The following is a 26,348-nucleotide window of genomic DNA, read 5'->3' on the forward strand; positions in this document are numbered from 1 at the left end:
ACCTGAACCCTGTCCCTGCATCCTCTCTGTCAGTTTAAAGCCCTGTCTGTGATCCTACCGACATGATTGGCCAGGAAATTGCTCCCAGCACAGTTCCAGTGGGACCATCCTAATGGATTATTTTTTTAAGCCAGGTATGGGCTGTGGGTTTCTCTGGCTGACCAGCCTTTCTTGCTCAGCCCTAGCTGCCCTTGAGCTGAGTAACTTGCTCGGCCATTTCAGAGGGTAATTGAGAGGCAAACACTTTGCTGTGGATATGTCGTGCATGTCAGGATGGGCAGATGTCCTTGTCTAAAGGACAATGTTTGGGTTTTTTGTACATCAGCAATGGTTTCATACTTATTTATGGATTGTTACTTACTATTTTTTTTAATTATTGATTTGAAATTCCACTATTTCTGATGGTGGGATTCAAATCTGTCTCCCCTGAACATTAGCTGTGGTGTGGGATACATGCTCTAGCAATAATATACGAGGGCATCACTTCACCTGCTCACTGGTTGCTCATCCATGAAACCAGTGCATCATGAAGCTACGCCCATGATTCTGTGATCCTGACGCCTACCAGCACTCTGGTGATATCACTCAGTATCTCTCCATGTGATATCCCTCACTGTGTGGGTCTAATTGCTGCCTCTGTCAGTGCCTCCCGCTCTTGCAGTTACTCTAGATTCTGGGTCAACAGAAGTCTCCACTCCAGAAATACACAGCAACACAGAGCAGGGATGGAATGTGGGATTTTCCAGATCTCTGTAGGATTCTGTGCCATTCTCCATGTGTCACCCTCACTGCATCAGTCTAATGTCCCATCCTGTCTATTCCTCTATATCCTGTAGGTACTCAGGAAGTTCCTGGCTCAATAGACTTCCCAACTGCTTGGTGTCTCGTCTGTCACCACGTTGAAGATATTTGGTCAGCCAAAGAGACAAAGGGCAGGGAGATCTGGAGCCTTCAATAAATCCTCCAGTGAGGTAAGATCACTCACAGTGCACAGAGCAGGGAGCAATGAGAGGGCTCCAAACATCGGCAAACAAGACATGACACAGATGCAGTGCTGGAGGGGGAGCATTGTACAGACACATCCCAGGCTCAATCACCACGTCTACTTTAACTTCGTTGTGAGACAGCATCGGGCGTTCAGAGCTATCAATCCAGGCCTCTGCTGTCTTAGTGAGCATCAGTACAACAGAGGTGAAAGCAGGTCTCCCACAAGACGTTGGGAATGCTGCTGGGATCTTTCTCTTCTGTGTTCTCCCTCCAACACTGCACTAAGACTCAGTACCCTGTAACACTGTGTCTATGGCATGGCTTGTGCACCAGTGTCCTCAATAATTTGTAACTCCTATAACAGTTCCTGTCCCTGTAACCTCCTCCCTTCTCTGTACTCCCTCCACATACTTGAAAGGTCCTGCATTCTCGATTACCATCCCTATTTCTGTAACTTGCTTCAGTGTCTACAACATGCTTTATTTCGGTACTCTAATCTTCTTTCACTGGATACAGAGTCATATAGCACGGAAACAGAACCTGTGGTCCAACTCATCAATGCTTCTCAGGTTTCCTTTCCCGAACGAGTCTCATTTGCCTGCGTTTGGCCCTTTTCTCTTCAAACCTTCTCCTCTCCACGTACCTCTCCATGTTCCTGCCCAAATGTCTTTTCCATGTTGCAATTATTCTTGTTTCTCCCATGTGCCTCTGGCAGTCCATTCCGACTATGCACCATCCTCCGTAGAGAATGTTGCCCCTCAGCTCCCTCTTTAAATCTTTGCTCTCTCACCTCCCGTTTATAGCCTCTAGAATTGGACTCACTTCCCCTTGGCCAATCACCATTCTTAGGAGCCGTATGGTTTTGTAAAACTTTATAACGTCACTCCGTAGCCTCCTCTGCCCAAGAGAACTATTTAGGACAATGTTACAAATATCTCCAACCTATCTAACAAAGCGCTGGACAATGACAGCAAGTGTCCTAAATGCCACTTTCGCCACCCTGTCCACCTGTAACTGTACCCCTTGGTCACTCACTGTTCGACAACACTGGCCAGGGCCCTCCCATTAACTGTGTTATTCATCCCTGGTTTGTCTTCACAAAATCCAAAACCTGCATTAAACTCCATCTTTCATTCCCTGGACCACTGGCCTAGTTGGTCAGAGTATTCACTGTATTCGATAACTGTATTCACTGCCCACTACACCATTAATTTGATCAACTACAAACTTACTAACAATGACTCCTATATTCTCAACCAAATCGTTTGTGTAGGTGATGCATATCAGTGGACCCAGCCCTCTACCTTTTGACACACCACTGGTCACAGGCTTCCAGTCTGAACAACAACCTTTTCCCGCCGCCCTCTGTCTCCTATTGTCAAGCCAATTTTGTATCCAGTTGGCTAGTTCCCCCTGATCCCATGTGAACTAATCTTACAAACCAGTATATCTTGCTAAATCCTGTCAAAGACCCTGCTGACTTTAGTGTAGATAATGTATGGTCACCACTTCAACAAAAGTATCAAGTGAATGAGACCTGACTTTGAACGCACAAAGCCGTGCTGACGATCTTTCATCAATCCTTGCCTCTTCCAAATGAATGTGACTCCTGTCTGGCAGAATCACTTCTACAACTTACCCACCATTAGGCTAATTGGTCTTTAGTTCCCTGGTTTTCTATTGCAGCCTTTCGTAAATAATGGAATGAAACCATATTCCTGTCATAGAGCCAGAAAGCATGGAAACTGACCCTTCACTTGATACCCACCATAATCTCAAATGAAACTCATCCCAGCTGCCTTTTGCTGGCCCAAATCCCTCCAAACCATTCCTGTTCACATACTCATGCAAATGTCTTTTAAACATTGTAATTGTGCCCACATGCACCCCTTCCTCAGGAAGTTCATTCCACACTCAAACCTCCCTCTGTGTAACAATTTGCCCCCATGTCTTTTTTTTTTAAATCTCTCTCTTCTAACGTTAAAAATATGGTCTCACCTCTTGAGAATCCCCCACCCTGAGGAAAAGGCACCTACCATTAAATTGACCTATATATCTCATTTTCTTCATAAAAAGGACTCAGCCTATCCAGCCATTATTCAATCTCAAGCCTTCCATACCCAGCAACACCCTGGTTCATCTTGTCTGAACCCCTGTAGCTGAACATTATCCTCCCTATAACTGGGCGGCCACAACTGGATGGAGCATTGCAGAAAAGGCCTCAACAATGTCCATACAATCTCAACATGACGTCCCAAATCCTACACTCAATGGACTGAGCAATAGTCAAACATGCCAAAAACTGTCTTATCCATCCTGTGATGCAAACTTCAAGAAATATGTAACTGAACCTGGGGGTGTCTCTGCACTAAAACACTAACTGAGGCCCGAACATTAATTGTATAAGCTCTACCCTTGTTTGTTGTACTAAATGTATTTGTTGCATTTATTCAGATTGAATATCATCTACGGTTTTTTCAGCCCATTCACCCATATTATCAAGGTCCCTTTGTAATCTTAGTAAACCTCCTTCACTGTCCACTATGCCACCCACCACCCTTCCAGCACCTCACACTTGGTTGTTAATTGTAAAAATACCTTTGCTAGGGGCTCCACTATTTCTTGCCTAGCATCCCACAATGTCCTGTGATACACTTAATGAGGTACTAGGGCTTTCTATACCTTTGTGTTTTAAAACCTCTAGCACCACCTCTTCAAAAACATACACTCTTTTCAAGTCATAGAGATGGACAGCATGGAAACAGAGCCTTCGGTCCAACTCATCCATGCTGACCAGGAGATCTAACATATCCATCCTATTTATCAGCATTTGGCCCATGAACCTCAAAACCCTTGTTATTCATATCCCCATCCAGATACCTTATAAATGTTGTCATAATATCAGTCTCTGTTACTTCCTCTCTCAGCTCATTCCATACACGCATCACCATGTGCATGAAAATGCTGTCCCTTCAGTCACATTTAAACCTTTCCCCTCTAACCTTAAACCTATGCCCTCTAGTTTTGGACTCCCCAACCACTGGGAAAAGACCTTGAATGTTTACCCAATCCATATCCGTCATGTTTATATAAATCTCTGTCAGGTCATCCCTCAGTCTCCGATGCTCCACAGAAAATAACCCCAGCTTATTCCGCAACAATCCTGGCAACATTGCTGTGGTTCTGTTCGCCGAGCTGGAAGTTTTTGTTGCAAACGTTTCGTCCCCTGTCTAGGTGACATCCTCAGTGATTGGGAGTCTCCTGTGAAGCGCTTCTGTGGTGTTTCCTCCGGCATTTATAGTGGCCTGTCCCTGCCGCTTCCGAGAATTCCTAGAAGCATGGCACTCATCCACAAACTCCATCAACAAACACATCGACCTGGACCCAATATACCGACCACTACACTGGACAGCTGAAACTGACAACCGGAAGCGGCAGGGGCAGGCCACTATAAATGCCGGAGGAAACACCACAGAAGCGCTTCACAGGAGGCTCCCAATCACTGAGGATGTCACCTAGACAGGGGACGAAACGTTTGCAGCAAAAACGTCCAGCTCGGCGAACAGAACCACAGCAACGAGCACCCGAGCTACAAATCTTCTCACAAACTTTGAACACCTGGCAACATCTTGTAAATCTGTTATAAGCACTTTCAAGTTTCACAACATCCTTACTATAGCGGGGATACTGGAAGTGCAGAGAACGCCAATTGTGGTATAACATATTACTCTTGTTCCCTGAGTTCCCCAGTCTTTGTCCACAGTAACTTCTGGATTGAAAAATTTGTTTAGGGTCTTAGTAAATATCCTGCAGTTCCACACATGAATTGCCTCATTGATGATTAAGGGCCCCAATTTTGGCCTAAGGTACTCGTTTATTTTTAATATTTTATACAATCACTTTTGGATTTTCCTTATCCTTCTCTGCCGAGGCTTTTTCATGTATCTTTTCTGCATTACTGATTTCTACCCAAAGTGTATTCCTCCAGTCCCTCTGGTCCACAAGGATTCCATTGATCCAGCTGGCTATACCTGACATTTGCCCCCTTTTCCATGACCAGACCCTTAATAGACAGCCAGTGTTTCTGAATGCGGTCAGCATTGACCTACACACAAACAGGAACATATTGGCGCTGAACGCTCAAATTATCTCACTTTTAAAATATTCTCACTTGCCAGACTTCCCTTTCCCTGCAAATACACTCCCCAGTCACCTTTTGAAAGTTCCTGGCTAATACTATCAAGATTGGGCTGGCCCCGTTTTATAAACTGAACTTGTGGATCAGGTCTGTCCTTTTCCAGAGCTATTTGTAAACTAGTAGAACTGTGGTCGCTTTAGCAAAATGCGTTCCCACTAATACCTCAGTCCCTTTCCCGATCTTGTTTCCCAAGGAGTGGTCAGGTTTTGTCCCTTTCTCTTTTCAGACCGTTTACATATTGACTGGGAGTTTTCTGGAACGCAATTACCAAATTACCCCCTTGCAAACGCTGAACACTGGCAGTCCCAGTCTAAGTTTGGAAAGTTGAAGAAAATCCCTAAAATTACAGCCCTATTGTTATGATTGATATTTGAGATCTCCCGACATATTTGTTCCTCAATCTGCCACTGGTTATTCGGGGTTAGTGGGACAATCGTATCAAAGTGATGACACGTTCTTATTTCTGAGTTCCACATAGCTTCATTGGGCGATCCCACTGGAATATCCTCTCTAAGTACTGCTGTGATGATTCATGCAATCAAAACCCACCACCACCACGCGTCCTCTCTTGCCTCCCCTTCGATGCTTCCTGTAGCATCTCTACCTTGAAACAATAAGCCGCCAGCCCTGCCCCTCCCTCAGCAGTGTTTGTGTAATAACTATAATATCCCAGTCCCATGTTCCAATCCATGTCCTAACTTCATCTTCCTTAGCTGTCAGGTCCCTTGCAATGAAATAAATGCAGTTTAATCATCAGTTTCCCCCCACCCCATTCCCTGTTATATTCTTGCCTGCCTTGTCTTTTGAAATCGCTCTCTTTAACTTGTGTACCAGCCTCAATCTTCGTTCTGACCTTACAACTGTTTAAGGTCCAATACCCTGCCAGACGAGTTTATATCCTCTCAAGCAGCTCTAGTAATTTACCCCATCAGGATATGGGTCTCCCTCCCGCTCCCAGTTCAGGTGTCTTCCCCACCCTGTCGACCTGTGCTAACCCCTTCAGGGATCAATGGACTTATCCACCAAGGTCCCTGTGTTCCTCAGTACGCCGCAAGGACTGACCATTCATTATGTCTGTCCGTTGCTTATCATACCTCCCACAAGTTATTACCTCACATTGATCAGAAATAAGCTCTGCTCAGATTATATCTGATTGACATCGGACTGTAGCCTGAGACCATCCCCCTCACTGTGAACAACACCCACACCTTTCATGGCATCTGCAAACCGACCAATGACACCTTCCGCTTTCACATCCAAGTCATGAATGTACATCATAAACAACAATGTTTCCTGCACAGATCCTTGTGGTACACCCGCTGGTGAAAGAATTTCAAACACAAAGACGTCTGTCCGCTAATTTTACATACAATTTGCCAACCTGCCTTGGATCCCATTGACTCTTTACCTTTGGATCAGCCTTCCATGACGGACCTTGTCAAAGGCCTTATTCAAGTCCATGTAACCCATATCATCTGCATTGCTGCACTGCCCTCATCAATATTCTTAGACACCATTTCAAAAACTGAATTCCTCAGACAGTATCTTCCTCTACTCAATCCGTGATAACTAAGCTGAGTTGATCACTGCCTTTTCAAGTGTTGATTCATCCTCAGAATTGTTTCCAATAATGTCCCTCCCCCCCTGCTGTCAGTCTCCCTGTTCTGTAATTACCTGGCCTATCCCTGCTGCCCTTCCTGAATAAAGGAATCACATTAGCGATCCGCCAATCATTCGGCACTTCACCTGTGGCCAGCAAAGTATTAAATATATCCACTGGGACCCCAGCAATCTCCTCCCTTACCTCCCATAGCAGCCTAGGATACATTTCATTGGGCACTAGGGATTGTCTCCAACTTTACGCCAAAGAAAACATTTAATATCTCCTCATTATTGATCGTACCATGTTATAGAACCTCACCATCCAAAATGAAGTCCGCGGCTACAATGTGTTTCTCCTGTGTGAACACAGATGGGAAGTATTCATTGAAGACCTCACCTACTTCGTCTGGCTCCATGCACAGATTGTCCCTTTGGTTTCTAACAGGCCCCACTCTTTAGCTGGGAATCCTCTTCCTGTAACTATACTCATAAAATACCTTGTGACCTTTCCATAACAGTATTTTAATGAGGAAATTTTATGGCCATTCTTTGCTACTCATTTTAAGGACCCCCTTGCACTCTTGATGCTTCTGAAGAGCTTCGCCTGTTTCCATCCTTCTATACCTCCTTTATCCAGCTCACAGTATCGCTTGACCAGTATTCGCTCTTCAGGGACCACACCTACTCTGAATTCCCACTGTATCACTTTAATATTTTTCCTTTTTCCGAATGTGACCGTAACTCCAAATAGTTACTCCCAGTCTGTGTTTGCCAGACCCTGTCTCCTGATAGTGAGAAATCCTTATATTTGCCATCTTGTCCAGAACCTACAGCCCACTCTGTCTGTAACATCCAGCCCTTACTGACCTCCCCATCTGTGTACCTTCCTCCAGCCTCTCCAGCACATGATGTCACTGTAACCTTCTCCAGTCCCCACAGCACTCCTCCATCCTGTCCTACAGCACCCCATTACCTCTAACCTTCCACCATCCATTTCACCTCCCTCTCTGTACAGTCCTTCAGTTCTGTAGCGGTTCCTGACAACCCTCCTTTTGTGTAACGTTCTGAAGCCACTTGAACCGTCCCAATATCTGTAACCTTGCCCTTTCTTTCCATACCTCTCTGTCTCTGTAACAAATGCCCTACTCTACAATGTTCCTTACCTCTGACCACCTCCAGTCAGTACTAGCCTTTCTAGCTCTCGAACATCCTGCAGCCACTAAAACCATTCATGTGTCTGAAACCTCCTCTCAATTGTTGTAACAACTATCATTCACACAACTGCCTCTGTCTATAACCTTAGCCAGTCCATAGAATCCTTGCTAACTCTGGAACCTTACCCAGTGTGTACAACTCTGAGTAGTATGAACTTCATTCAGTCTCCCCAACCGTCCCTACCTCTTATTGCCTGGCGATTCCACAGCCCTCCCTGTTGCGTTAACCTCCTTCAGTCCCTCTCATGGACACCATCTATGTAACCTTGTCCTATTCCTGAGTATATACTCCTCCTTTTCCAATAAACCCTTGTGAACTTTGGAACTTGGTCTAATGTCTGCAGTGCTCTGTATAATCAGACACAGGGATTGCTCAGTGGTTAACACTGCAGCCTCACTGCGCCTTGGACCTGGCTTCGAATCCAGCCTTGGGCGACTATCTGTGTGGACATTGTATGTTCTCCCTCCGACTGTGTGGGTTTTCCCAGGTGCTCTGGTTTCATCCCACAGTCCAAACGTTGCACGATCAGTGGATTGACGATCATAAAGTGTGGTTTCGGTGAGTTAACAATGAGAAATTCAGGGTTTAATGGATAGGTAGGGGTGGGTCTGGGTCAGATGCTCTTCAGAGGTTTGGAATGGACTGGTTGGGCCGAATGGCCTGCTTCCAGGCTGTGGAGACTCTATTCAGATTTTTGTCCAGTCCTGCCAACCATCCCTGTCCCTTGAAGCTTGCCTCATCCCCAGTATTCTCCTTAACACTGTAATCTCCTCCAGTCTCTAAGACACTCCTTTCCGATGTTAACTTCTCCAGTCCTTCCAAAGATCGATATGACTGTCACCTCTTCCTGTTTTTAGAACCCTCCCTATAACTATTGCCATTTGTTACAGCACTCCCAATCACTGTTCCCTCCTGAAACTCCCATGAACATTCATATCTCTGAAACTCATTTGGACTGCCTCAACTTCCCTATGACAGTTATGTGCTGAGACTTGCTCTATATCAGTGAAGTAATTAAGTCTTGGTCTCCCTCATTATTGTAACCTCCCTCCAGCTTTACAGCACTGAGGGTCTGCAGAAGCTCTTTTCAACCGGACAGTCATCTCTGTGTCTGCAATCTCCTCCACTCCCCATAATACATTCTCTCTGAGCTCCTCTGTCGTCCATTAAACACTCCCTAACACTGTCTTTATCAGTGTAACCTTCACAAAAAACAACCTTCCCAATCTGTGTAAATCCCTACACCAGTCCCTATTCCTCTAAGGTCCGTCTAACAATATAACTCTCCATGTCTGTGTATTTACCTTCAGTCCATACATCCCTCCCTATCTGCGTAACCTTCTCCATGCATTTTTGCTTCACTCTCTTCAACGGTCCCTGTCAGTGTAATCTCTTCCAGATCTGAAAACTCTCCCTCTCTTTAACTTTCTCAGACCACACTATCTGTGACCTACTCCGTAGGAGAACCCTCCCTCTGTAAACTGCTCCAACTCTTCAACTCTCGAAAAGCTCCTGCAGCTCTTACAGCCCTCTGTATCTACAAAACCTCTCCCAGTCCCTTAAACACCAACAATCTGTGGATACCCGACCACGATCCCTATCTGTGTAATTCTCTCAGGTCTCTGCAGGACCACTGATCTGTACAACTCACTTCAATGCCTGTGACTCTCCCAATCAAGTTTCTACAAAACCCACTATCTATTTAACACCTTCCCGTCGCTATCACCCCACCCCTTCCCCCCCGTCAAGGTAAGGTCCACCACTGTCTCCACCATCTACCCATCTCCATAACCTTGTCCAGCTCTTATACCCCCATCTGCGTAAACATCACCCTCCTCTACAACCTCCTCCTGTTAGTGCTGTACTCCCTTATCTGTGAAACTGTCTCCAATCAAACTTCCTGCACCAATCTCTGAAAAATATTCCAGATTCCACATCCTCCATGTCGAAACAACCTGCAGAATCTAAGCCTTCCTATATCTATAACCATCTTCAGTCATGACTAACCTGTATAGCTCTGTATGTTCGTCAAGTCGATACAAACATCTTTATCTGTGTAATTTGCTCAGCTCCCTAAAACACTCCCTGTCCGTGATCGAGCCCTGTCCTACAAACATCCTTATATCTGTAAACGTCTCCATCCCTCCCAAATTTCCAAACTTCATGAACTTCTGTTATCCCTGTAGCTCTCCACATTTCTGTAACCTCCTGTGGCTCAAAGGTCCTCCCAGCCTGTGGAACCACCTCCCCTACACACATCCCTCTCAGTCTGGGTCCTCTGCTCCAGATCAGACCATTGATATCTCTGTAAACACCTCCACTCCTGGAAACTCTTCCCATTTGTGTAACCTCTTTCAGACCCCAAGCTCTCCAGCTTCCTGCATTCTCTTCCTGCCATTGCAACCAAAACCACGTGTTTATGTGATATCCACCAGTGCTTACACCCTCCCCAACTCAGTAACCTCTTGCAGTCCTAAAAAAACACCTAAACTGTGAAATCTCTTAATTCCCTACAGTCCTCCCTCCCTCGCTCCTAAAATGCCTTCATCACCATGAAACCTCATAATTACTGAAGCCTCCTTTTGAAATTGCAAACCTCCCAATATCTGCAAAATCCTCTTGTCCTGATATTCGTCCCTATCTCTGTAACCCCCGCCACCCTCCAGTGCCCATCTGGGGAACATAGCAGAGGAGGGAAGATTTGTGGAGTCCGGGCCATGTTACGGAGGTAGAATCCTGGGAATTATAGATTTGGTCTAATGTCTGTGGAATGCAGATTATTGGAGAAGACTCTAACGACAGGATATATGACTACTTGGAAAGCCATAGTTAAATTTTAGACAGTCAGCATTGGTTTGTGTGGGGCAGGTCATGCCTCACAAACCTTATTGAATCCTTTGAGGATTTGACAGAATACGTTGATGGCTCATTCAGAAAATGAGGAGGCATGGGATACAGGGAAATCTATCTGTGTGGATACAGGATTGGATGGCCCAGAGAAGACAGAGTATGGCAGCAGATGGACAGTATTGAGCCTGAAGCTCAGTGACCAGTGGTGTTCTGTAACAATCAGCTCTGGGACCCTGCTCTTTGTGATTTTTATAAATGACGTGCATGTGGATGTTTGAGAGTGGGTTAGTAAGTTTGTCAATGAAGGTTAGTGAAGTGGTGGGTAATGTGGAGGGCTGTTGTAGGTTGCAATGGGATATAGACAGAACGCAGAGCTGGGCTGGAAGTGGCACATGGAGTTCAATCTGGAAAAGTGTGAAGTGATTCATTCTGGAAGGTTGCATTTGAATGCAGAATCCAGGGTGAAAGGCAGAATACTTGGTAGTGTGGAAGAACAGAGAGATCATGGGGTCCATGTCCATAGATCCTTCAAAGTTGCCACGCACATTGATAGAGTTGTTAAAATTGCATATGTTGTGTTGGCTTTCCTGAGCAAGTGGATTGATTTTAAGAGCTATGAGGTTTTACTGCATCTTTATAGCAGCCTGGTGAGACCACACTTGGAATATTGTGTTCAGTTCTGGTCCCCTCTTTACATGAAGGATGTGCAAGTTTTAGAGAGCGTACACAGGAGATTTACCAGGATGCTGCCGGGAATGGAGGGCATTTCTTAAGAAAGGTTGAGGGAGCTAAGGCTTTGCTCATTGGAATGAAGAAAGGGGCGGGACGACTTGGTAGTGCTGAACAAGATGGTGAGGGGCACAGAGAGAGTAAATAGTGAGAGACTTTTTCTCCTATGGCATAAATGGCTATTACAAGGGGCTATAATTTTAAGGTCAATGGAGGATGGATAAAAGGATAGAGAATGGTATGTTGAATTAGATAAAGGTGAGGTGTTCCATTTTGGTGAAACAAACCAGGGTGGGACTTGTACAGTTAATGTTCGGGCCCTGGGTAGTGTTGTCAATCAGTGACGTAAGGACGCAGGTACACAGTCCTTTGAAAGTTGCGTCACAAGCAAACAGGCTGGCGCTTTGGATGCTTACCTTCATTGGGCAGAGCATTGAGAGTAAGAGTTGGGATGTCATGTTGTATCTGTACAAGACATCGGTGAGGCCACCATATTGCTGATCATTAGGAAGAACTCATATGTTTAACTTACCTGCTTTATGCAAGGACATCAAATATTCTAACCTGGTCTGGCCAACATTTGACTCCAGACCCACAGCAATATGGCTGACTCTGAGGAGCCCTCTGGGTAATTAGCAGTGGGGTCAAAGAATGTTAGTCCAAGCAGTGACAGCCACATCTCATGAATGAATAAATAAAAATACATATGTCCCTCCCTACCACTGCAAACCCCTCCAGCTGCAGCAATCCATGCTGGCTTTGTAACATCGTTCAGGCTCTGACCACACTCTGTAACACTCTCACCACCTCCAGCACCTTCCCCTTCCCTGTTCCTGCCGTGTCATTAAACCCTGACAATGATTCCCCTTCCCACTGCACCCCCTCCTGCTAGAAAACCCTTTGCAATCCCTTTAACTCTTATTCCTAAAACCCTCTCTCACTTCAGGATTTTAAATACTTTTTGGTGATCTTCTCAACCTCATACTCTATTTTGTCCTGAGTGAGGGACATATGTGAGCTTCTCGTTGAGGTTTTGTCTCTTTCAATGGAACGTCCTTTTCTTGAGTGTTTTACACTGTTCCTTCAAATGTTTTCCACTGTTCATTTACACACACGTTTCAGTCTTTTTAGCCTATTTACCTTGGTCAGTTCTCCTCTTAAACTAATGTAATTGGCTATTTTTGTTTTTAATTGTAGCTTGTCCTTTCTGTGATTCACTGTAACATTTTATATTGCTTTAAACTGCACTTTATCACAATTTCCCGGAGGATCTCTCCAGGTGACATTACTCAATTACTAAGTTTCATCACACAACGGTCGATCTGACATTGTGCAAATGGCTAGGGCTGTAACTATGTGTTATTCAAAGAAACACTGAAAACAATTGTCCGAACTCCCCTTCCAATATCACTGTTGTCAGTGTGATTGTCCCAGATTATACGAATTTGGAAGTTTCACTGAATTGTCATTATGCCTTTATTAAAAATTCCAATCAGTTCCCGTTTAATGCAGCGATGAGCAATGAAATGCTGTTTGGTGGCCTAAAACTGTTCTGCTGCTTGTGACCTTGGCAAGTAGTATCCAGAATTTACATTCAGACTGACTCTACTTCATGATCTGCGGCCAAATCTTTCTCTGTATTGCCTTTGGTATCCATTATTGATAACGATGTCCATTTTTGCCTGAATTTCCGCAAAGTTGCAAATAATTGAATATTTATGCCGACCTGTTGTTCACCCTGTAACCACGTCACCCTGGTGTCTAATTCTCTTTTATCTCTGTCACAAATCCATCTACCTTATTGCAGAGCCTTTGTCCATTCCAAACAAAAACATAATATACGTTTCCTACAATTTCCAGTCACAAACCGATTCCCTGATGTACAGTTTTAGTTAAAATCTGTCCCTTCCTGTTCCTTTCTGTTTGTCTTCAGCCACATCCCCATGTTGTTCCGATGCTTCATCTTTTCTATTTGGATTTGGAAAGCTCCTTTCACCTGAACCCTGTCCCTGCATCTGCTCTGTCAGTTTAAAGCCCTGTCAATCAGCTACTAACATGATTGGCCAGGACACAGGTCCCAGTAGGGTTCCAGTGGGACCACCCTAATGGATAACATTTTAAATCAGGTATGGGGTGTGGGTTTCTCTGGCTGACCAGTCTTTCTTGCCCATCCCTAGCTGCCCTTGAGCTGAGTAACTTGCTCGGCCATTTCAGAGGGTAATTGAAAGGCAATCACGTTGCTGTGGGTATGTTGTGCAGACCACGTGAGGATGGCAGATGTCCCCAAGTGTGTTTTTGATGAACAAAAGTTATTTTGGACGTCAGCAATAGTTTCGAACTTATTAATGTATTGTTAATTGCAATTTTAAAAAGTATTGACTGCAAATTCCACCACTTCTGATGTTGGGATTCAAACCTGTCTCCAGTGAACATTGGGTGATGTTTTGGATACATGCTCTAGCAATAATACCACTTGGCTATTACTTCACCTGCTCAAAGATTCCTCATTGCAGAACACTGATACAAGTGCATCAGGAATCTAAACCTGTTCTTCCGACATAATTGGTTCATTATGAAATCTTCCTGCACTCTGCTGATATCACTCAGTCTCTCTCCATGTGATATCCCTCACTGTGAGGGTCTAATTGCTGCCTCTGTCAGTGTCTCTCGCTTTTGCAGCTACTCCAGATCCTGAGCTAACATAATCCTCCACTCCAGAGAGACGCAACAGCACAGTCCAGGGATGGAGACTGGGATTTTCCAGATCTCTCTGGGACTTGGTGCCATTCACCCTGTGTAACCCTCACTGCATCAGTCTAATTTCCCATTCTGTCTATTTCTCTGCCACCTGTCGGTACTCAGGAATTTCCTAACTCAGTAGACTTCCCAACTACTGGGTGTCTCGTCCATCACCACATTGAAGATGGTTGGTCAGCCAGAGAGACAAAGGTCTGGGAGACCTGGAGTCCTCAATAAATCCTGCAGTGAGGTAAGATCACTCACAGTGAACAGAGAAGAGAGGAATGAGAGAGCTCCAAAAGATGACATCGGCGAACAAATGATGACATAGATACAGTGCTGGAGGGGGAATATAGTACAGACACACCCCAGGCTCAGTCACAGCCCCTACTGTCAGTTCTACTGTTCTGAGACTCATTACTCCGCCGCACTCTATCTGTGGCAAGTCTTGCGGACCAGCGTCTTCAATAATTTTTAACTCCAATAACATTTCCTGTCCCTGTAACCTCCTCCTTTCCCAATAGTCCCTCCACATATTTGAAACGTACTGCATTCCAGACTAAAATCCCTATATCTGTAACTTTCGTCAGTGTCTACAACATGCCTTATCTCGGTAGTCTCCTCCTCCAATAACTGGAGGTAGAGCCATGCTGCACAGAAACGGTTCTTTGGTCCAACTAGTCCACGCTGTCAAGAGTCCCTGAACGAGTCGCATTTCCCTGCATTTGATCCATATCCCTTGAAAACCTTCTCCTCTCCGTGTACCTGCCCAAATGTCTTTCCCAAGTTCTTATTGTACTTTTCTCTACCACGTCCCCTGGAAGCTCATTCTATACCTGCACCATCCTCTGTTTGGAAAATTTTCTCCTCCAAACCCTTTTAAGTTTTTTCTCTCCCATCTCATCCTTATGCCCTCTAGGACACAGAACATAGAACATGGCAACGTGGTACAGGCCCTTCGGCCCTCAATGTTGCGCCAACCTGTGGAACCAATCTGAAGTCCATCTAACCTTCCCTAATCCATTCTCAACCACATGCCTATCCAACGACCGTTTAAATGCCCTTAAAGTTGGCGAGTCTACTACTGTTGCAGGCAATGCATTCCATTCCGTGACTATTCTGAGTACCACTGGCATCTGTCCCATATCTATTATTTAATAATAATATTAATGTCTACCTCAATTTAAAGCTATCTCCCCTCGTACGAGGCATCGCCATCCGAGGGAAAAGGCTCTCACTGTCCAACCTATCTCACCCTCTAATTATCATGTATGTCTCAATCAATTGGCCTCAAATGTCTTCTCTCAAACAAAAACAGATTCAAGTCCCTCAGACTTCCTCATAACTGGAGGTTATGAACTCCTTCCCTCCGCACCAGGTAACATCCTAGTAAATCTCCTTGGAACCCTTTCCAAATCTTTCACATCTTTCATCTAATGCGGTGATCTGAACCAGAGGCAACTCTCCAGATGTGGCTGCACCAGAGTTCTGTACAACTGCAGCATTATCTCATGGTTCTGAAACTCCATCCCTGTACCAATAAAAGCTCACATGCTGAATGCCTTCTTAACAACCCTATCAACCTGGGTGGCAACTTTCAAGGATCTATGTACATGGACACAGTGATCTCTCTGTTCATCCCACTGCCAAGATCTGCTTTACGCACATCCACCTGTTTGGTCACCTCAACGAAGTCAATAAGGTTTGCGAGACATGACCGACCCTTCACAAAACCGTGCTGACTATCCCTCATCAACTTATTCATCGCCAGATGGTTATAAGTGCTAGCTTTTACACACCTTCCCAACACTTTACCCAGAATCAAAGTAAGGCTCACAGGTCTATAATTACCAGGGTTGTCTCTATTCCCTTTCATGGACAAGGGGACAACATTTGTTGTCCTCTAGCCTTCTGGCACTATTCCCGTAGACAATGAAGGCAAAAAGATCAAAGGCAAAGTCTCGCCAATCACACTCCTGGTTTCCCAGAGAAGCCAAGGATAAATCTCATCTGGCCCAGTGGACTTACCGATTTTTACACTTGCCAGAATTGCTAACACCTTCTCTTTCTGCAATTCAATCCCATCTACTTATGGACTCCACTACCCTGGGGTAAAGACGTTGGCTAATCAACTTACCTGTGCCAGTCATGGTTTTCTAAACCTTTACAAGGTCACCCCTCAGCCACCTACACCTAATGGAAATGCGAAAGACAATGATATAAATATTTCTGCTCGTGTCCCTGCCACTACTTTGCCACAATGTTCTGGGATACATTTGTTCAGGATCTAGGGCTTTCTCTACATTTGTGTTCTAAGACCTCCAGCACCACCTCTTCTGTAATGGGGACTCTTTACAAGCCATCACTGTTTCTTCCCTTTGTTTCCTAGTCTTTGTCCGCAGTACGTTTTGACATGAAATTTTCATTTAGGCCCTCGCCCATCTCCTGTTGTCTACACTTGGATGGCCTCACTGATCTTTGAGGAGCCCTAGTGTTTGTTCAGTTGTTTTTGTGTAGTTGTATGCTGTAGAAAATTATTTGCATTCTCCTTAGACTTATCTGCCAAATATATCTCATCCCCCAATGTTGCTTTCCAGCAGATCCAGCATCTCAGATTCTGTCAAACCCTCCAGTATCAGTAACATCTTCTTCAATATTGGCTCCATTTACAGTTTCAGGAAATGCTTCTTCAATCAGGATGATCAGAATTCTATGCAGTACTCCAAAGCTGTGCTGACTATCCCTAATCAATCCTTACCGTTGCAAATGCATGTAACTCCTGTCCCGCAGAGTCGTTTCCAACAATGTACGCACCACTGACATCAAGCTAATTGGTGTTTATCTCCCTGGCTTTCCCTCGCAGCCTTTCCTAAACACTGGCACAACATTACCACCCTCCCGGCTCCCTGCTCATCACCCATGGCTGTCAGTGATAGAAAAATCTCTTTATGGGACACACAATTTCTTCCTGAGCTTCACACCATATTCTGGGATATGCTTGATTAGTTCCCATGGAATTGTCTCCCTTATATGCATTTAAAAACCTCCAGTACCTCCTGTTATGTGGGGTCTTGTGAAGACATCACTGTTTATTTCCCTGACATCGCCTGTCTTTCTCCACAGTAAGTTCAAACATGATATTTTCGTTTAGGATCTCACCCATCTCCTGTAGTTCCACACTTGGATTGCCCCATTCATCTTCAAGGAGCCATACCCTGCCCCTAGTTAGTCTCCTATTGTTAATATACTTGTAGAATCTCTTTGGACCTTCCTCAGCCTGATCTACCAACGCTTTTTGTGGTCCCCTTTGTGCCCTCCTGCTTTGGCTCTTAAGTGAATTACTCCACCCACAATGTTCTTCGATGGATTCCCTTAATCCAGCTGGCTATATGTGACATGTGTCCCCTTTTTGTTGACCATGTGGGCGGCACGGTGGCACAGTGGTTAGCACTGCTGCCTCACAGCGCCAGAGACCCGGGTTCAATTCCCGCCTCAGGCGACTGACTGTGTGGAGTTTGCACGTTCTCCCCGTGTCTGCGTGGGTTTCCTCCGGGTGCTCCGGTTTCCTCCCACAGTCCAAAGATGTGCAGGGTCAGGTGAATTGGCCATACTAAATTGCCCGTAGTGTTAGGTAAGGGGTAAATGTAGGGGTATGGGTGGGTTTCGCTTCGGCGGGTCGGTGTGGACTTGTTGGGCCGAAGGGCCTGTTTCCACACTGTAATCTAATCTAATCTAAAAGAACCTCAATACCCCCAGTCATCCAGAGTTTCCTACTTGTGTCAGCATTGTCATTCACGCTAACAGGAATATGTTGGCTCTGAACTCTCATTTTAACTCCCTTTTGAAAGCTTCCCACCTGCCTGACGTCCCTTTTCCTGCACATAGCCTCCACAATCAATTGTTAAACGCTCTTGACTAATAACATCTGGATTGAGGAAAGGCCAGTTTTGATCTTTAACTTGTGGACCAGGTTTGTCTTTTCCATCGCTATTTTCCAACTAAGACGATTGTGATCACTTTGCCAAAGTATTATCCCACTAACAACTCAGTCCCTTTCACTACTTTGTTTCCCAAGGCGAGGTCAGGTTTTACCTCTTCCTGCAGTCCGACCATTTACATTTTGACTGGGACAGATGTCTTGTACATGCCGAACAAATTCCTCGCATCCAAACTCTGAACAATCTCTAGCAGTCCGAGTCGAGGTTTGGAAAGTTAAAATCCCTGACCATTACAGCCCTATCATTCTTACAGATATCTGAGATCTCCCGTTATATTTGCTGCTCAATTCTCGCTGACTGTTGGGGGCCTGTAGTACAGTCATATCAAACTGATAACCCATTCTCATTTCTCAGTTGCACCATTATATCTTCACTGGGCGATCCCCAGGAATATCCTGTCTAATTAATGCAGTAATGTTTTCACTGATCAGAAACTCCAATACCCCTCCTCTCTCATCACCTGTTCTGTCCTCAACCTTCAGATTGTAGCCTGAGACCATCCCCCACACTGTGGACAACAGCATCACCTTTCATGTCATCTGCAAACTTACAAATCATACGTTGTGCTTTCACATTGAGTTATTAATGTACATAATACTGTTCAAAATAATTAGAGTAATAGATAGAGTCAATAGCCAGATACATTTCCCCCGGGCAGGATTGACTGGTACGATGAGTCATAGTTTGAAGATATTAGGAGGAAGGTATAATGGAGATATCAGAGGTAGGTTCTTTACGCAGAGAGTTGTGAATGCATGGAATGTGTTGCCAGCTGAGGTGGTGGAAGGAGATTCATTGGGGACATTTTCGCGACTGCTGGACATGCACATGGATAGGAAAGAGTTGAGGGGTGCATAGGTTAAGTTACTATATTTTACATTAGGATTAAGTCTCGGCACAACTTCATGGACCTAAGGGCCTGTTCTGTACTGCACTTTTCTATGTTCTATGCTCTATAATAACCAGCACTGATTGCTGCACAGATCCCTGTGGTACACCCGCTGGTGAAAGAATTTCAAACACAAAACTTACCCTCCACCGTTGTGCATCCAGGTTACCAAATTGTCTTGGATCTCATTGGTCTGTTGGACCAGCGTTCCATGTGGAACCTTGTCAAATGCCTTAATGAACTCCATGTAACCCACATCTTCTGCACTGCCCTCATCAAAATCCTCAATCGTAATTTCGAACAAAAATCTCAGCTGAATTTGGGAGAGGATCTTACTCTACCAAATCCGTGATGAGTATCCATAATCGATCTCTGCCTTTCCAAATGTTGATTCATTCTGTCCCTCAGAATTGTGTCCAATAATTTCCCTCTCCCTGCTGTCAGACTATCTGCTTGTAATTACCTGGCGTATCCCTGCTTCCCTTTCTGAATAAAGGAACCACGTTAGTTATCCTCCAGTCATTCGGCACTTTACCCGTAGCCATCAAATTATTAAATATATCCACGAGTTCCAGCAATCTCCTCCTTTAGTAGAACAAGGGGGGGCGGGTTTGACTTGAACCATTAGATTAGATTACATTACAGTGTGGAAACAGGCCCTTCGGCCCAACAAGTCCACACCGACCCGCCGAAGCGAACCCACCCATACCCCTACCCCTACATTTACCCCTTACCTAACACTACGGGCAATTTAGCATGGCCAATTCACCTGGCCCTGCACATCTTTGGACTGTGGGAGGAAACCGGAGCACCCGGAGGAAACCCACGCAGACACATGCAAACTCCACACAGTCAGTCGCCTGAAGCGGGAATTGAACCCGGGTCTCTGGCGCTGCGAGGCAACAGTGCTAACCACTGTGCCACCGTGCCGCCCACCCCACCGTGCCGCCCACAGGGCCGAACCAGAGGGGCATCAGTATCCCTGGGGGAGATTTGTTTGTCTTACCCCAGAGGGTTTAAACTAGTTTGGCTGGGTTTTGGACTCTGAGTAAGAGAAGGCCCATTGACCAGTCAAGTGATAATGCATCAGCCATCGAGAGCAATTTTTCTATCGAAGACATCGAGGGGCACAGTCAAGGGATGGAAAAGACTTTTGATTTAACGCGCATTTATTTCAATGCACAAGGCCTGACTGGTAAGGCAGATGCGCTCAGCGCATGGATTGGCTCTGGGTACATGGATATTATAGACATAAAAGAAACATGTCTGAGAGAAGGGCCGGACTGGCAGTTCCGTGTTCCAGGATACAGAAGCTACAGGCGGGACAGAAGGACAAGTAAGTGAGGAGGAGGAGGTGGCCTTTTGTTGAGGGAGGACATAACAACAGTGCTTCGAGAGGATACCCTTTCGCGGTGATCAAATGAGGCCATATGTTTAGAAATTACAAACAAAAAAAGGATGGTCAGTCTGCTGGGATATTGTTCTGGACCCCCAATTAGCCAGTGGTACTAGAGGAGCAGATGTGAAGAGAGATTGCAGGTACCGAAAGAAATAATAGGGCAGTATTGGTTGGAGGTTTTAACTTCCCCTGTATTGACCAGACCACCCAGAGTCTAAAAGGCCCGTATGGGGTGTAATTTGTCAAATGTGTCGAAGAAAGTTTCCGAGATCAATATGTAGAGGGCTGCACTCTACTCAGGCGGCTTCAAATGCGATCTCCCCTCAGAAAACGGGGTCGGGCAAGTGACTGAAGTGGCAGTCGCAGAGCACTTTATGTCCAGTGACCACAGCTGTCTTAGTTTAACATAGATATTGAAAAAGATCAGGCAGGTCCATATATTAAGGTCTTAAACTGGCGTGGGGCTACTTTTGGGGCCATTTGGCAGGATCGAGCAGAGGTTGATTGGGTGAATTAAAAATCACACAACACCAGTTATAGTCCAACAGGTTTATTGCGAAGCACCAGCTTTTGAAGTGCAGGTTATCATTCTTAAAGATTTGATATTACATTCCATGACACTGCTATCCTGTTATTATAAATTCTGTACCTTATGATTGTGCTCCACCCGATGAAGCAGTGCTCTGACATCTAGTGCTTCCAAATAAATCTTTTGGACTGTAAGCTGGTTTTGTGAGATTTTTAAGGTTGTTCATCTCAGTCCAACACCGGCTCCACCACATCATGTTCCCATCAACTGGGTGAGTCTGTGTGAAGGAAAAGGAATGACTGGCAAATGGAAGGCTTTGAAAAGTGTGATCTCAAGAATCCAATATGTCTCTGATTGAGTGAAGGGAAAAGCTGGCAGGTTTAGGGATCCCTGTCTGATGGGGGATATTGAGGCTCTGTTCAATAAAAAGAAGGCACATATTGTCTTCAATGTTTCTGTATCTACGTAATCTCTTCCAGTCCTAAAGACACGATTGCTCGGTGGAGACTTTACAATCCTCAGAGGTCCCTTCAGCACTCCCGATCTGTAGAATCCACTGAAAGCCTACGATTCTCTCGATACAGTTCTGAAAATACTCACTATCTGTGTAACATCATCCCATCGCTAACACACACCCTATCAATGTGAGCTCCTTCTGTATCTCCATCCAATTACTCCTCTCCATAACCTTCTCCAGCTCTTACACCCCTATCTGAGTAAATGTCATCCTCCCATACGACGCTTCCCACTTTGACCAAACTGGAGGAAGTTACTAATGCTCCCTTATCTGTGAAACTGTCTCCAACCAAAGTTACTGCCCTTCTGGAGTATCTGTGAGTCTCCACACCCTTCATATCTAAATAATCTGCAGAAGGAAACCTTCCTATAATCACGACTACCCTCCATATCTCTGTTTGGTCCTCCAGTCTGTACAACCTACTTTATTTCTGTCATCCGCTCCATTCACCGAAAACCCTCCCTGCCTGTGTAAACCCCTCCATCCTACCAACTTCCTTCTCCCTGTAAACTGCCCATCCCTCCCAACCTCCCCATCTCCACGAACTCCTGCAGGCCCTACAGCTCTCCCCATTTCTGTACCACCCTGTGGCTCTATGGTCTTCCCCCCCTGTGAAACCACCTCCAGTCCACACAACTCTCCCAGTCTGGGTCGTCTGCACCAGATCAGATCATTGCTGTCTCTGTTACCGCGGACAATCCTAGTAAACCTGCCTAATGTATCTATTCATTCAGATACCATCTCCTCAGCCTCCCGAAACCTCTTCCTGTCATTGTAACCCTCCCTATTTAGAACACAGAACAGTACAGCATAGTACAGGCCCTTCAGCCCTCAATATTGTGCCCATCTTTTACCCGTCTCTAAGATCAATCTAACCTGCAAACCATTCAAGGACCAAAAAAATCACAGCACAGGAACAGGCTCTTCAGTCCTCTAAGCCTCCGCCAATCCAGATCCTCTGTCGAAACCTGTCGCCTATTTTGTGAGGATCTGTACCCCTTTGCTCCCTGCCTATTCATGCATTTGTCTGGATAGATCTTAAGAGACGTTATCGTTCCCGCCTGTACCACCTCTGCTGGCCACGCGTCCCAGGTCCCCATCACCCTCTGCATAAAGATCGTTCCAGCGTATCTGTCCTAAACCTTCTGCCTCTCGCTTTGAACTCGTGACCCCTAGTAATTGAGTTCCGCACTCTGGGGAAAAAAGCTTCTTGCTATCCATCCTATCGATACATCCCATGATTTTGGAGACCTCAATCAGGTCCCTCGTCAACCTGCATCTTTCTAACGAAAATAATCCGAATATAATCAATGGTTCCTCATTACTAGCGCCCTCTATACCAGGCAACTTCCTGGTGAACATCCTCTGCACCCTTTCCAAAGCATGCACCTCCTTTTGGTAATGTGGCGACCAGAACTGTATGTAATATTCTAAATGTGACCGAATCAAAGCCCTATAAAACTGTAACGTGACCTGTTAACTTTTGTACGCGATAGCCCTTCGAATAAAGGAAAGCATGCCATATGCCGCCGTGACCAATTTACTGTCCTGCGTTTCCACATTTAAGGAACAATGGGCCTGAATACCCAGATCTTTCTGTACATCAATTTTCCCCAGGACTTTTCCATTTACTGTATAGTTCACTTTCCAATTAGATCATCTGAAATGCATCACCTCGCATTTGTCCGGATTGAACTCCATCTGCCATTTCCCAGCACGCCTCTCCAATCTATCTATATTCTGCTGTATTTTCTGACAGCCCCCTTCTCTATCTGCTACTCCACCAATCTTAGTGTCAACTGCAACCTGCTAATCGAGGAACCAATACCTTCGACCAAATCATTGATATGTATCACAAGCAACAGTGGTCCCAGCACGGATCCCTGTGGAACACCACTGGTCACAGGTCTCCATTTTGAGAAATTAATTTTGCTATCATTCATGTGTCTATCTAAAAATTACTTAAGTGTCCCTTATGTATCTGAATCTACCACCCACACTGGCAATACATTCCACTCACCCGCCACACTCTGTGAAAAGAATCTACCTCTGACATCTCACTTCAACCTTCCTCCAATTACCTTACAATTTTGCCCCCTGGTTATAGCCATTTTCGCACTGGGAAAAATCTCAGGCCACCCACCCTATGTCTGCCTCTCATAATCTCGTACCTCTATCAATTCACTTCTCATCCTTTTTCATTCCAAAATGAAAAGCCCTGGCTCCCTCAACCTTCCTTCGTTAGACCTCCCCTCCAGACCAGGCAACATCCTGATAAATCTCCTCTGCAACCTCTCCAAAACTTCCATTGTTTTCTGTAATGAGGCAACCAGAACTGAACACAATATTACAATTTTGGTCTAACCACAGGATGTATCGAGCTGCAACATAACCTCACAGCTCTTAAACCCAAGGCCCCTGAAAATGAAAGCCGACACATCATTGGCTTTCTTAACAACCCTAACAACTTGGTTCGCAACTGTGAAGGATCCCTGGACATTGATCCAAGATTTTTCTGCTACTCCTCACTATCAAGAATCCTGCATTAACCCTGTAAAATTTTTCTGCAGATTCCTTCAAACGTAAATCCTCCCTATTTTGGTATTTTCCTCCAGTCCCCACTACACTCTTAAACTGTGAAACCTCTTCCAGTCCCTACAATCCTCCTTAGCTCTATAACCTCTGTAAGCATGTAGTTGTCGTCATGTGGTTTAGGCGATGGGTTAGAAAACCATTGGGGCTTGCCCACACAGGTTCGAATCCTGCCCAACAGGGCGGTGGGACTGATTGGGGCCGGTGTCCGGAGGTGTTCTCTAACCTGCTCTGTGAGAAGGTGTCCCATGTCCTCAATGAGGAGACTGGGCGCCTTCTCACAGCGCACTTCCCAAAAAGTCTCCAGGATACCTGAAAATCAACCCAATGACCTGTTGCCAAACATTTCAACTCCCCCACCCACTCTGCCGAGAACATACAGGTCCTGGGCCTCCTCCAACCGCCACTCCCTCACCACCCGACGCCTGGAGGAAGAACGCCTTTTCTTTTGCCTTGGGACCCTTTAACGCCATGGCAGCAATGTGGACTTCACCAGTTTCCTCATTTCCCCTTCCCCACTTACCGCAGTTCCAACCTTACAGCTCAGCACCACCCTCATGACCTGTCCCACCTGTCAATCTTCCTTCCCACCAATCTGCTCCACCCTTCTCTTTGACTTAGAACTCTTACCCCATATCCAAACACCTATTGCACTCTCAGCTACCTTCACCCCAACCCCATCCCCTTCCCATTTATCTCTCCACCCCCGAACCTTCCAGCCTCATTCCTGACGCAGGGCTCCTGCGCGAAACGTCGACTTTCCTGCTCCTCGGATGCTGCCTGACCTGCTGTGCTTTTCCAGCACTACACTCACAACTCCGATCGCCAGCAGCTGCAGACCTCAACGTCTCCTGTTTATCAGATGGGTCAATGGAGTGAGGAATGGCAGATGGAGATGAATTTAGATAAATGTGAGGTGCTTCATTTTGGAAAAGCAAATCCTCACAGGACTTATACACTTAATGGTAAGGTCCGAGGGAGTGTTGCTGAACAAAGAGACCTTGGAGTGCAGGTTCATAGTTCCTTGATAGTGGAGTCGCAGGTAGATAAGATAGTAAAGAAGGCGTTTGGTATGCTTTCCTTTATTGGTCAGAGTATCGAGTATACGAGTTGGGAGATCATTTTGCGGCTCTACAGGACACTTGTTTGGCCACTGTTGGAATATGCGTGCAACTCTGGTCTCATTCCTATCGGAAGGATGTTGTGAAACTTCAAAGGGTTCAGAAAAGATTTACAAGGATGTTGCCCGGGTTGGAGCATTTGAGCCACAGGGAGAGGCTGAATCGACTGGGGCTGTTTTCCCTGGAGTGTAAGAGGTTGAGGGGTGGCCTTATAGAGATTTATAAAGTCAGGAGGGGCATGGATAGGATAAACAGACAAGGTCGCTTCCCTGGGATGGGGGACTCCAGAACTAGAGGGCATAAGTTCAGGGCGGAGAGGTGAAAGATTTGAAAGGGACCTAAGGGGCAACTTTTTCACGCAGACGGTGCTGTGTGTACGGAATCAACTGCCAGAGTAAGTGGTCGAGGCAAGTAAATTTACAGCATTTAAAAGACATCTGGATGGATATATGAATAGGAAGGGTTTAGTGGGATAAGTGCCGGTAAATGGAACGAGAATGGTTATGATACCTGGTTGGCGTGGACGAATTGGACCGAGGGGTCTGTTTCTCTGCTGTGCATCTCTATTACTCTATGATTCTTTTTTTTTCAACTGTTCATTTACAGCCTGACATTTCAGACTGTTTCCTCTGTTGACCTTGGTTCGTTCTCCCCTCAAACTCATGTAATTGGCTGTGTTTCTGATGCTCGTGTCTGCTTATGTCGTTTGAAAAATTAATAATCTCTTTGAATTCCAATATATTGCAATCTCCTGGAGGATCTCTGTGTGACATCACACCTTCACTCAGCTTCATCACTCAACGGTCACTCTGAGATCATGATATCCCGATCCATCTGCACAATATGGTATTCAAGGAACACTGAAAAAAAAACATTCAAAGAGGAGTTCTGATCATATCACTCTTGTCAGTGTGACTGTCCCAGATCATGCAAAGATTGAAGTCTCCTAAAACTATCATAATGCCTTTGTTACAAATTCCAAT

The sequence above is a fragment of the Chiloscyllium plagiosum genome, unplaced genomic scaffold (assembly GCF_037043375.1).
Source record: "Chiloscyllium plagiosum isolate Xiang-an unplaced genomic scaffold, Cpla_swu_hap1 HiC_scaffold_46, whole genome shotgun sequence".
In the NCBI taxonomy this organism is placed as follows: domain Eukaryota; kingdom Metazoa; phylum Chordata; class Chondrichthyes; order Orectolobiformes; family Hemiscylliidae; genus Chiloscyllium; species Chiloscyllium plagiosum.